This window comes from Monodelphis domestica, chromosome 4 (genome assembly GCF_027887165.1).
Source record: "Monodelphis domestica isolate mMonDom1 chromosome 4, mMonDom1.pri, whole genome shotgun sequence".
NCBI lineage: Eukaryota > Metazoa > Chordata > Mammalia > Didelphimorphia > Didelphidae > Monodelphis > Monodelphis domestica.
The window spans coordinates 319,625,809-319,638,462 of record NC_077230.1 but is presented as its reverse complement, the minus strand read 5'-3'; positions in this window follow the sequence as shown (position 1 = coordinate 319,638,462).

Here is a 12,654-nt window from a genome sequence, read left to right as displayed (position 1 = left end):
AATAGGATAAAGGAGAAAGAGTGCTGAACTCAGAATAACAAGATCTGAGTTTAAATCTCAGTTTTTGCCTATGTAACTCTGGGCAAATGACTTGACTTCTTTAAGGCTCAGTTTCCTCACATGTAAAAGGAGGCAGTTGGACTGGATGACCAAAAGGGTCTCTTCCAGTTTTAAACTTGTTATTTTATGATCTTTATGATTCTAAGAGGGATTTTAGTTTCAATGAGAAGCTTGAATTTATTAAAAATACTGTGTAATTTCCCAAAGGCAATCGTGCTATCCATGCTACCCATCCTGCTCCTATTGCTACTGCTCTACCCTTCATCTCTCTTCTGGTCCAGGTCTACACCAGACCATTCTAGTGGTTCAGGTTCAAGAAAAAAACAAGGTGAGACATTTGAAGCCATCTACACTTTTAAAAAAGGAAGGTCAGAGACTTCTGGTCAAGATGGTGGCTTAGAGGCAGCAAAAGTTCAGACCTCTGAAAACCCTTCCTTACCGATCACAAACTGAATGCTCCTAGGGGACTAAAATTCAAACCTAAAAACAGGACAGAGCCGGGGAACCCTCTTCCTGGGCTCAGATCAAAAGGTACACCCCCCAAAAGCTTGAATCCTAGATCACTCAGGTCTAAGGGGAAGGCAGAAGGAAGGTCCCAGGACCCCTCCCCACAACCCAGAGCTCTGAGCCTGAGGCAGCAGCGGGAACATCAGGGCCAGCAAAAGGGCCTCAGGGCTGGCTGTTCTGAAGGGCTCACCTTGAAAGCAACCTGAGCCAGTCTCGGGGGCATCCAACACAGATGGCAAGGAAACAGAGAAACGGGGGGCTCCATCTGAGTCTCACCAGAGGTTTATGCTTCAGGGCACATCCAGTCCAACCCAGCTGAACCTAATCCCACCAGGAGCCCTCAGAGCTCAGGGAGGTCAGGACCCCTCCCCCCTTAGAGTGCAGGGTCTTCTGAAAGGACAGAAACCTCAGGGCCTGCAAAGGGGTTGCTCCAAAGGGCTTACCTTGAAAGTAACCTGGGCCAGTCTCCAGGCATCCAACACAGAAGACAGCAGAGGTTTTTGCTTCAGGGCACATCCAGACCAACCCAGCTGAACATAATCCTATCAGGAGCCCTAGCTCATAGAGGTCAGGACCTTTCTCCCCTTAGAGGTACCTTGTGGGCAGTGCTTTGCCAGGCTCAGAGTGTGGAAGTAAGGCAGTGGAGAAGCAACTGGAGGGAACTGAGAGCAGTAACACCTGAAATGTCGGCAGGCAGGGGAGGGCAGACCCTGGGCTTCCCCAGGAAGACAGCACAGCTGCGGAGAACAGACAATTTCCCTGGGGCTAAAGCCTTGGACCATCAGACAGATACACTAAGAGCCAGTCCTCCTCACTCAGACAGAGATGGCAAACAGTACAGAAGTGAAAAAGCCTCCAAACATCAAGAAAAGCAAGAAGAAGGGGGTGACTTTGGACACATTTTATGGAGCAAAAATACAAAATACAAAGGAGATAGAAGAGGAAACAAAAGCAAATGCTCCAAAACCTTCCAAAGGAAATGGAAATTCTCCACAAACTCTTGAAGAATTTAAATCGGAAATTATCAAAAAGATGGAAGCCTTCTGGCAGGAAAAACGGGAAACAATGCAAAATGAACTCAGCAATATGAGAGACCAAAATATGCAAATGCAGAAACAGCTTGAAACCTCAAAAAAACATGTCAGACCAAACTGAAAAGGAAAACCAGTCTTTAAAGGTCAGAATCAGGCAACTGGAAGACAATAATCTTGCAAATGAGCAAGAATTAATAAAGCAAAGTCAAAAGACTAAAGAATTAGAAGACAACATAAAATATCTCACTGACAAGGTGACAGACCTGGAAAACAAAGGAAGGAGAGACAACTTGAGAATCATTGGTCTGCCTGAAAAACCAAAGATAAACAGTAATCTTGATATCATAATACATGATATCATCAAAGAAAACTGCCCAGAGATTCTAGAAAAAGGGGACAAAATATACATTGAAAGAGTTCACAGAACACCCTCTACACTAAATCCTCAAAAGACAACTCCCAGGAATGTAATTGCCAAATTCCAAAGCTTCCAAGCAAAAGAAAAATCTTACAAGAAGCCAGAAAAAGACAATTTAAATATAAAGGAACACCAATCAGGGTCACACAGGACCTAGCAATTTCCACTCTGAATGACCATAAGGCATGGAACATGATATTCAGAAAAGCAAGAGAGCTGGGTCTTCAACCAAGAATCAGCTATCCATTAAAACTGACTATATACTTCCCCTGATGGGAAGACAGGTCACAAGGAGAGTTTCAGTCCCTAAGATAGAAGTGTATAAACCAAGACTGGGGGATAGAAACAAAGAAAATTAGTACAATAACAATTGGCATTACACAATTGCATTTGGGTATTGTGACAAGGAAATAACTTTAAAAGACTGATATATATTAATTTAAGGTCGCCAAGGAATTCAGCTATGTAATTCCTAAATGAAAACTCAAGTCAGCAGTCAACCTTTTATGGAGTTTTTAATTACAAACAGGAGGAAGAAAGGTATGAGAGAGAGAGAGAGAGAGAGAGAGAGAGAGAGAGAGAGAGAGAGAGAGAGAGAGAAAGGAATAGGGCTTAAATACCCCCTCTGTTTAGGCTGGGCCAAAAGGCCCAAGCCCTTAGATAGCTGAGGCAAAGAAAAGAGATCAGTCCCTATCACTCACGTGACCAAAATGGAGAAACAGTCTCAGGGGCCTCCACCTCCAGCCTCCTTCAGAGCAAGCTTCTCAGAGCACAACCTCTCAGAGCAAAACCTCTCGAACCCCCTCTGGTTTTCAGACCCCGCTATCTTTAAGGAAACCATCTAAGTCCCTCCCCTCAGTTCTCACATCTACCAATCACTGTCCATGTCTTCCCTGTGCCAATGGTGGCTCTAGCTTAACCCAGGACCGCCCAGAGGTCTGCCCCTTTGCAGATGTCTGTTGAAGGTCATATTCTCAAATAATTAAATCTTGATCCTTGCTGCAGCCCTTCCTAAATCCTTTTACTCTGAGTAGGGTGGAGATTGTAGTTTCAAGACCTGGTTCTGTCATTCCAAGTATCTCTATTGTATCAATTCTAAAATCAATCATGACTCAAAGAACTTCCTGTTCTATGCTTAAGCATAGGTCAAAGCCCTTTCCATTGTTTAGCAAAAGGTTTCTGTCCTAAAGTAGTCTTAGGTAGGGAGGAGAAGGATCCTCCCATGCCAAGGGGGTTCACATTCCAATAGAGTTCTTACTATCAGTAGGAAATTTTTTCCAGTATGAGATTTCTCAATGGGGAAATTTCCAACATTCATAAGTCTAAGAAATTTTAAGGTTTACAGTATCTTAGCCAACAGACTTCTTCAGAAATCATCTTCTGACAGGAATAGATCCCTTTAGGAAATAGGATTCCTGAGTTGTTTGCAGAGTTGGTATGTGATGTTTCTGCTAAAGAATATCCTTTTGCAAAGTACACATTAACTATAACATCTATAAACACTTGAGTAACAATATTTAACAGATGAATTTCTTTACTCCAGATTCTGAGGAAAATTCAGGAGAGCTTTGAGCTATTCTAAGCTCAAGATCCAAACTTCAATTAAGGCTGCAAATACAAGCCATCAATTAATAAACTTCACCTACTTCTCAAATATGTTCCCTAACAATTTGAGAATGTTCAATTTTTAACCTAATAGGTTGTTTGGGGAAATAGAAACTTTAATTTTCCGATTTGTATTATGTGCTGATTATGGGAATGTCACAAAGGAAGAAGGCCCAGAAGGGAAAATATCTCCTCATGTCAACGGACATAGTGAGTGGCTTCACGTACCAAGCAAGGCTGACACTGCCATCATTGTTTCACTCAAGAATTCCCAGCCTAGATGGTCAGGAAAATTCACTCCAAAGTGAGCCTTGGGCTGCCTTCTCTATGACCATCCTAGGACTTTCTCTCCTTAGAGCACTTGCCACTGGATGCCAGAGGCCTTTTTTTCCTTAAAGGACAAGTCTCACCCATTTAACAGCTCAGAGAAATTCTGCTTATCAGCAGTCCAAAAACAAATTTCCATACTCTCAAATAAGCTTTTCTGATCATTTGCCCTCTCTAAGGATTCATTAAAGCCTATGAGTCTACATTATAGCAATTATTCTTACATATTTTGGCAATAATTAATTTATCACAATTTAGTCAAACCTGAACAGGAACATTGAATTCATTAGCTCTACAGTAAATACAAATCAAGGCTAGATCATATCCCGACCTTAGGCCATCTGAAGGAACTAAGACAAGACCAGTCAGGAATCTCTCTAAGGAATTTTGATTTTCCAAAACTACATACATCAATTCTACAAATTATCCCTAAGTTAAAGATCCAATTATGAAAGCAAAACATTTATCTGTTTTCTTTCACCTTCTCTCTCTCTCTCTCTCTCTCTCTCTCTCTCTCTCTCTCTCTCTTTCTTCCTTCAAAACCCTTTGCTTAAAAAGCAGAACACAACTTCCATTCTTCCTTTACAAATCTGCATATTCAAGCTTTATGGACTTTAAATCAAAGTCCCTCTTTCTTCTGAATTTAAACCCAATATACCTTCCTCACTTTCTCTGACTTGTTTTTACCATCGTAAGTCAAACATTCTATTGATATCACTTCAATTGCTAATCGGTAACTGAAAGAATTCTGATTTAAAGGATCATTGAAATATTGTATCTTTAGCATAGTACTCATCAGTTATAAATTTCAGTTCATAGAACAAATTGGTAAACTGAGGTAACCACTGAGTATTGAACAAAATCTATGGTAGAGTCAGGTTTACAATGAGCTTGTTTACATCCAAACAATATTTAAAATACATATTTCAGCAGCAACTCACATAACATTAAAAAAAATTTCATAAAGCATTTAGTATTACAAGATCTATTTTAAATTTAGAGATTTGAAACCTTTTAAGGACTGTAAACCTTAAAGCAAGCCTTTTGACAAGCAGGCTGATTATCTATTTTCAAGATCAAGAAGTTAAATGTAATAATAAAGTAAGTCCAACTTTAATACACTGGGATGAAAACCATTGAGATGAAAACCATTTGATAATTTTAAACAAAAACCCATTTTTGGTCAATTTAAACACTAAAACCCATTTTTTTCCTTAAACCTCTTATGATGGAAAGGTAGATAAGGATGGAATGCAGCCTTTTCAAGGCTATACTATTTTACAAAACCAATCTGTGGCTTTTCTATACAAACAAATTTCACTGTCTGACAAAATTAAAATTAGGATGTTATTTTTTAAACCCATATAAATACATGATCACAATTTTGAAATAAAATACCAATAAATACCTCTAATAGACAGATTTTAAGCATTACTTCCTTCTGGCTAGCAGACAGGGAAAGGAGATTTATCAGGTCTTCTTATCTCTCCCTGTTTACCTCAAAACAGAAGATAATAGGTTGTTCTACAAGTTGAAAAAAACCTTAGTTTTAAAAATGTAAGACATTTAAAAATCCCCAAAATAGGGGTGTCTCACCAGTTTTTCTGTTCAGAATTAATCCTTCTTCCTCTCTGCAGTAGAGGAGGAAGGCAGATCTGATCAGTTAACTGAAAAGCTTCCTGTTTCCCTTCCTCATCTCAGCCTGGATTTCTTGGCGGGCCCTTGCCTTAAAATCCAAGTGAAGAGTAGAGTTTGGAGAACTGGGATCCTAGTGAGAGAATAAAGCTAAAAGGTAAGGAGCTTCTGTCCATAACATATGTCCAATTGCCACCTGGTGTTAGAATTTAGGGTAACAAAGTCAATTTCCTCATCATTTTGTTGTTGTTGTTGTTGTTGTTGCTCAGCTATTTAACATGAGAGAAAACAAACAAACAAACAAAAAATCCAACTGAATTTTCTCTCAGGCTTCTTAGACTTGATTTCTTCCCAACAGGAGAGGCCTGCAAGCATGCTTCTCCCTTTGTCTTAATTGGGTTGGCTAGTCCCTATCTGGCTTAACCTCAGGCTGGAAAAATAAAAAGGATTTGCCATGGATAGGCCATGCCTCTTGCTTATCAAAAATGTAACATGACCAATCAACATTACAAAAAGAAATTGGTTGCTTTTTCTTTAGTGCCAATTTTTTCCAATTTTTAAGTATATACCCCAAAGGGGAATCTTCGGGTTCTCTCTGTCCCATTTAGATGCAGAATTGGCCAATTTCACACTGAGGATCAACAACTGTGCATCCACAGACGTTGCCTGACCAAGAGCACTCAGTTGAAAACTGAGGCAGCAAGACTTCCCACACAACTTAGAACCATCTTCCAGTATAATGGGGAGCCAACAGATAGACCCCAGCGGCCACACTGATCTGGGGCCGATGGGAGTGAGAGCACGAAAGAGTTTCCTCAAAGATATCACCCAAAAGATGGGGGTTTCAGGAGTCAAAGAAAAGACTCCTTCCTACCTGAAAAGCTGTGTCCTTGTGGACAATACGGGGTACAGGAGTAGCTTTCAGGAGAGCCAAGCACCTTGGGCGTCAAAATGTTATGGGCATGGAAGGATACCCTTGGGGTTTGGGAAGGATACCTTTTGCAAAAATGCAAGACTCCAAAACTTAGCTTAAAAACAAAAAAGAGATTTATTAATTTAGAAAGTAATGTTGAGAGTGGCCAGGAGGATAGCAAGGTAGAACAGCAAGATGGGGAGCAGTTCTTTGGGAGGACAGCATGAAAGGAAGGCTGTTCCCCAATGGGGACAGCATGGATGGAGAGGCTGTCCCCCAGAAGGCATCAGTTCTGGGGATTTTATATTCTTTAGATGCTATGTCCTGGTGTGGGAGGGACCATAGTGTTAGTCCCTCAGGCATTTGGTGGAGTGGGGTGATCATCTGACTGGGGCCTGCCTGGAGGCATAAAGATTCATCTCTTTGTCCATCTTAAATCTAGAGGACAAAAGAGGGTAACTATCTCAGGACCCTGGGTGGGGTCATTGGGTGTTTCTAGGTTAAGAGTCACAAGGATGCAAGGGCAAGGGAGTTTCCCTGATAATAATTGGCCTGGGTTTCTGGGGTACAGTGCCCATGTCAATCTGGTCTCCAATGGGGATGCTAATCCAAAAACCTGGTTGAGATGGCTTATGTTTCTAGCCAATTTTGCTAAGGAAGCTGAGTCCATGGGACAGCTAGCATTCTTTTAGTGTTAGGAGTGTGATCAGTCACATCTGAAAACCTTTTCCTAGCTGCACATTGACTTTGAGGATTAGTTCTACCCTTTAACATTGTAGTAATAGGGAGAAGCTAAAAAACAATTAACCTGCCTTCTCATTCAAAAGTCCACCAATTAGTATTGCCTTACTTTTGCTAGGGAAGGTTAAAATGATACACTGTTGGGCCAATCAGAAGGATGACATAAACAGATTTAAAGACTCCTGGTCTTTAGCACAAATGGAAGTTAGCCATAAGACCCCTTTGTCATCAGACTGCATGCCCCAGCTAATAAAGGATTTCTCTCTTGGAGAATTACCATAGTCTGCTCTTTTAAAAATTCTGCTCACAATAAATCCTTTAGCATATTAATATAAACACTAGTATCTATGCAGGCGTCACAGAATAGTGCTAGGTGAAGTCAAATAAGCATGCTGATTTGGTTCATTATTGATTCATGTTATCCAATTCAAATTCAACTGGTCCTTCACTGCTGCAAGGCAATCCTTTTATTCTTTCCGGATTGATTCCCTATCTTACATTCCATAAAGGCTTTTCCAAAACTAAATGTATTTGTTTTCTTTAAGTCTTCCATACAAAATTTCCCTCTCTATCCCCTCCCCTCTCAGTTTAAGGACTTTGCATCTTCCTTTCCTGAGAAAATTGAGACCATTTGACATTCCCTTTCATTCTCTTTATAAAATCCATCAATACCACCTCCCAATCTCTTCCTTTCTCTCAGTCTCTGACAATGAGTTGACTCTTCTCTGTCAAGACTACCCCTTCCATATGTGCCCTTGATCCCAGCCTGTTTCAACTGCTCCAGTAGATTGTAATCTCAGTCCTCTCCCTTTTATCTCTAATCTTCAACCTTTTCTTATCTTCTGAGAGGACTCATAAAATGGTGATTATACTTGTAGTTTAAGTATCCATCATGTGATGATAACAATGATAATAACTTGATTGACAATTTAACTTCTCTTTTATAGGGAGAAATTAAAATATCAGCATTTCAAATAATGTGTATCACAGCAGTCAAAATAAGGCACTGGATAATGAAAAGCCCTCCTAGGACAGCTGCTATGCCTCTCCATTTGTCAAGAAATCAAATATTTGCTGACTAGGGTGGTTTCTAGGCTTTCCTGGTCTCATCTTTGAAGTGATTGATTCATATTTTTAAAACTTCTTTAACAGATAATCATAGTTTGATATCGTGTTTTGTTTTATTTTTTTTCCCCAATTCAACAACTTGCTTAGGTCCTGTTGGGGTTGCCTCAAATACATGTAATCTCAATTTTTATTCTTTCTTCTAACTTGTTCTTGATTTTGATCTAACAAGTTGTTTTTCCTATAGAAGTGAACATGTGATTGATGAATAAATAGTTCTCCAGAGTAGCCCAATAAATCCACTTAACTCATAATGTACATGGATGTTATTAAGATGTCTAAAGAATATAAAAACCCTCTTTATGCTTATCTCTAGCACATATTAGTGAGTACACAGAAAAAGACAATGCATTGTCTTCTTTTTGCTAAGGAGAAGAGCAAGGGCAGAAAAGAAAATCTTTTCTTCAGTAAGTTAAGGAAAGTTGAGGGCAGAAACCCAAGCCACAGTGGAAAAGTAGTAACAATGTAAAACCAAAAGAGGGTGCCAGCAAACCAAGTCCTAGAGTTTCCTGACATGGGAAAGAATAGGGTTACAGCCAATGACTGAGTAGCACCACAAATCCCATGAACCTTCCAGTGCTCAAATATTTTCCACTGTTCGCTTCTTCCCATTTTGGACTCTTAAATAATATTTATAAGCAGTTGACCTCAATGGGATATAATCTGTTATTACCCTGTGCCCTTAGATTAGACTTTCATGGAACTTAGAGAATGAGTTATTGGCTCAAGGCCTAAAACAGAAGGGGAAAGCTTTGGCACCAAAAGAAATTCTCAAGCTGCTTATCTCCACAGATGAACTCACTTTAAAAGCAGATCTGCTTACATCTTACAACCCACAGAGGATCGTCAGGTTCTTTCAAAACCATGCAAGCATCAGAATCATTCCAGCCACCTCCAGGGTATAACTAACAACTGTTTCCAGTTTAGGATAAGGAAAGAACTTAGAGAAGCCAAGAGGGAGAATTTAGTTTGTTTTCAAGCTGCAATTTGTGTTTTATCTCAGCTCCTGTTTAAGTGCTAACTTAGTGAAATACAATTAGTTTACATCCTAGAGTAGAAAGAAATTTGAGGATTTTTTGGGAGGAGGCATTTAATGTATATAGACAATTTTAATAACTGCCTTTGAGTTTTTCCTGCTTTACAATGAATATGTTTTGGGTTATTTCTACTGGAGTAGAAAAATATAAGAGGTGCATGAACCACCTTCATTTAGGTAGCCTTCATATCTGCAAATCCCTTCTATTTTTCTCAGCCCTTTGAAATCTCTACTCCATCCTTCCCTCAGTAATTTGTCATACTATTTCCAACTTTCCAACTTCCTTTGTTATTATAAATTTTAATATGAAGTGGTCATTTTGTCTATCACTCCCTCCCTCCATGCCCTATCATTTCCACACCCCACTCATAATTTCTTCCATGTTCATGAGATTCTGATCCAGAATAGAATTTCCCTTTCTTGGTTTCCTACCTTTTGAAGGATAAAAAATTTTATTTATCAACAGCTTTACAACTAATAATTATTGTTTTATATTTCCATTGTGTCCCATTCTATTCCATTTGTTCAGTCATCTCTGTATCTGGGTATATATATATGTAACTACATAGTTTAGTTCATGTAAATGTCATTCTTCTAATTCTACTCTTTTTTGTTTCACATTATTTCAAATGCCTTCTCAAATTTATTTTTTTATATTATTTATATTTGTCTTTTTTTATGACATTGTATGATAATATTCTGCCATCTTGAAATTCCATGCTTTATTCTACCATTCACAAACTGTTGGGCATCTACCTTGGCTCCTACTTGCAGTTACAAATAATGTTATTGTCTACATTTTATTTTAGTTTTAAAATATTCTTTATTGCTGATCTGCATTGGCACAGAAAGTTCCACATTGGAAGGTCTGAATACTGATTAAATGGCAGATTTAATAGCTACTTACCTGTCTCCAACCCTCTACCACATTTTATTGATGTCTTTGTTTTTATATCATAATTATTTCTCCAGGGTCAAAATCCTCTCTCCCTCAGTATTAAACTCTCCTTTGTAACAAACACAATTAAAAAAACACCCCAGACAGCAATCACATGGAACAACATATTTAATATTTTGCTCTGGTAATCCTCTGCTTCTTCACTCTAATTTGAGAGGCATGACTCATTGACTTTTCTCCATGACTGTCAATGGGTTTTCATTTACTCAGACTATATTTTCCTTTGTGAAATCCCTTTCATAGTGTTGTAATTATTGTATTTATTTTCCTTTTGCACTTGCTTACTTCACTTGGCATCGGGTCATATAGATCTGACTATATTTCTCATTATTCCTCACATTCATAATTTCTTACTACTGAAAAAATATTCCTTTAAGTTAATATACCATAGTTTTTTCAACCAGTTTCCAATCAATGGGTATCCACTTTGTTCTCAGTTCTTTGCTATCAAGTTACAGTACAGCTATAACTGTGTTTTTAACATATGTGATCTTTTGCAGAGTGAAATGAGCAAAACCAGGAGAACATTGTACAGTGTCTGAAACATTGTGGAATGATCAAATGTAATGGACTTTGCTACTAGTAGCAATGCAATGATCCAGAAAAATCCAAGGGACTTATGAGAAAGAATGCTATCCACATCTAGAGAAAGAACTGTGGGAGTAAAAATGAAGAAGAAAAACATATGATTGATCACATGGTTCGATGGAAATATGGTTGGGGTTTTGGCTTTTAAAGGTCACTCTATTGCAAATATGAGTAATGTGGAAATAGATTTTGAGCAATAATATGTGTATAACCCAATGGAATTGCTTGTCAGATCCAGTAGGGGGAAGGAAGAGGGGAAGGAGAGAACATGAATCATGTAACCATGGAAAAATATTCTAAATTAATTAATTTTTTAAGAAATGTGATCTTTGAAAAAAAATCTCCTTTGTTATTCAGTCAGATTTTGGTCATGCCCAACTCTTTGTGACTCCATTTGGGGTTTTCTTGGTAGAGACACTGGGCTTGCTGTTTCTGTCTCTAACTCATTTTACAGATGAGGAAACTGAGACAAACAGGGTTAAATGACTTGCCCAGGATCTCACAGCTAATGTATGAGTCCAGATTTGAACTCAGGAAGATGAGTCTTGCAGATTTTAGGCCTAGCACTCTATCCAGTGTACCACTACATAACCAATGGCACATATTAGGCACTTAATAAATATTTGTTAAGGAGTAACTGGGTGGTTCAGTGGATAGAGAGCCAAGCTTGGAGAGAGGAGGTACTGGGTTCAAATGTGACCCCAGACACTTCCTATCTGTGTGAATCTAGGGAAGTCACTTAGCCCCACTTGCCTAGCCTTTACAAGCTGTCTTCTGCCCTGGGACTGACTCTTAATATCAATTCTAAGACAGAAGGTAGGGGTTAAAAGAAAATACTTGTTGTTTAATTGCTTGATTGATTTTATTTGATGTATGACTATGAAAAGAGTTGGACCAAATTAAGAACACTGACTTATGAGACCTTCATTGAAAAATCCATTCTCTGATGTGGAATGTACCTCAGAGCTCAAGATATAAATACGATAAATGAAATAATCCCTGTCCCTAAGGAGCACTTGTCTAATGGAGGAAACTGTATATCTAAGACATTAAATTTATGCTATATGTATATATGCTATATACAAAAATGTCATGTTAAAAAATGCACATATTGTGTATGTGTGGATATGGTAATTTGGAAGGGAGGGTCATAGCAATTGGGAAGATAAAAAGATATTGCTTGAGTAGATTGAGATAAAGAGGGAATAGGCAGTGAAAAGGCAGAGAGAAGCGAGTTGGAGGACCATGTGTGAGGAACAGAAATGAGACCAGTTTAACTGGATCACAGAGTGTGGGAGGGGGAGTAATGTTTATTGAGGCTGGAAAGATTGGTTAGGGCCAAGTTATATAGAGTTTTTAATGTTAAATGGAGGTGTTTCTATTTTATCTGAGAGTCAATAGGAATTTAGGAGTAGAGGAATGACATGGTCAGGGCTGCAGTTAAGGTAAATACTTTAAAAATTATTATTATCAGCAGTATTATTATTATTTTGAATTGAAATTTTTTATTTAATTACTTTAGAATATTTTTCCACGGTTACAAGAATCATGTTCTTTCCCTCCCTTTCCACATCCCCCTCCTGGTAGCTGATGCACAATTCCACTGGGTTTTACATGTATTTACATTGATCAAGACCTATTTCCATATTATTGATGTTTGCACTAGGGTAATGGTTTTAGTCTACATCCCCAATCATATCCCCATCG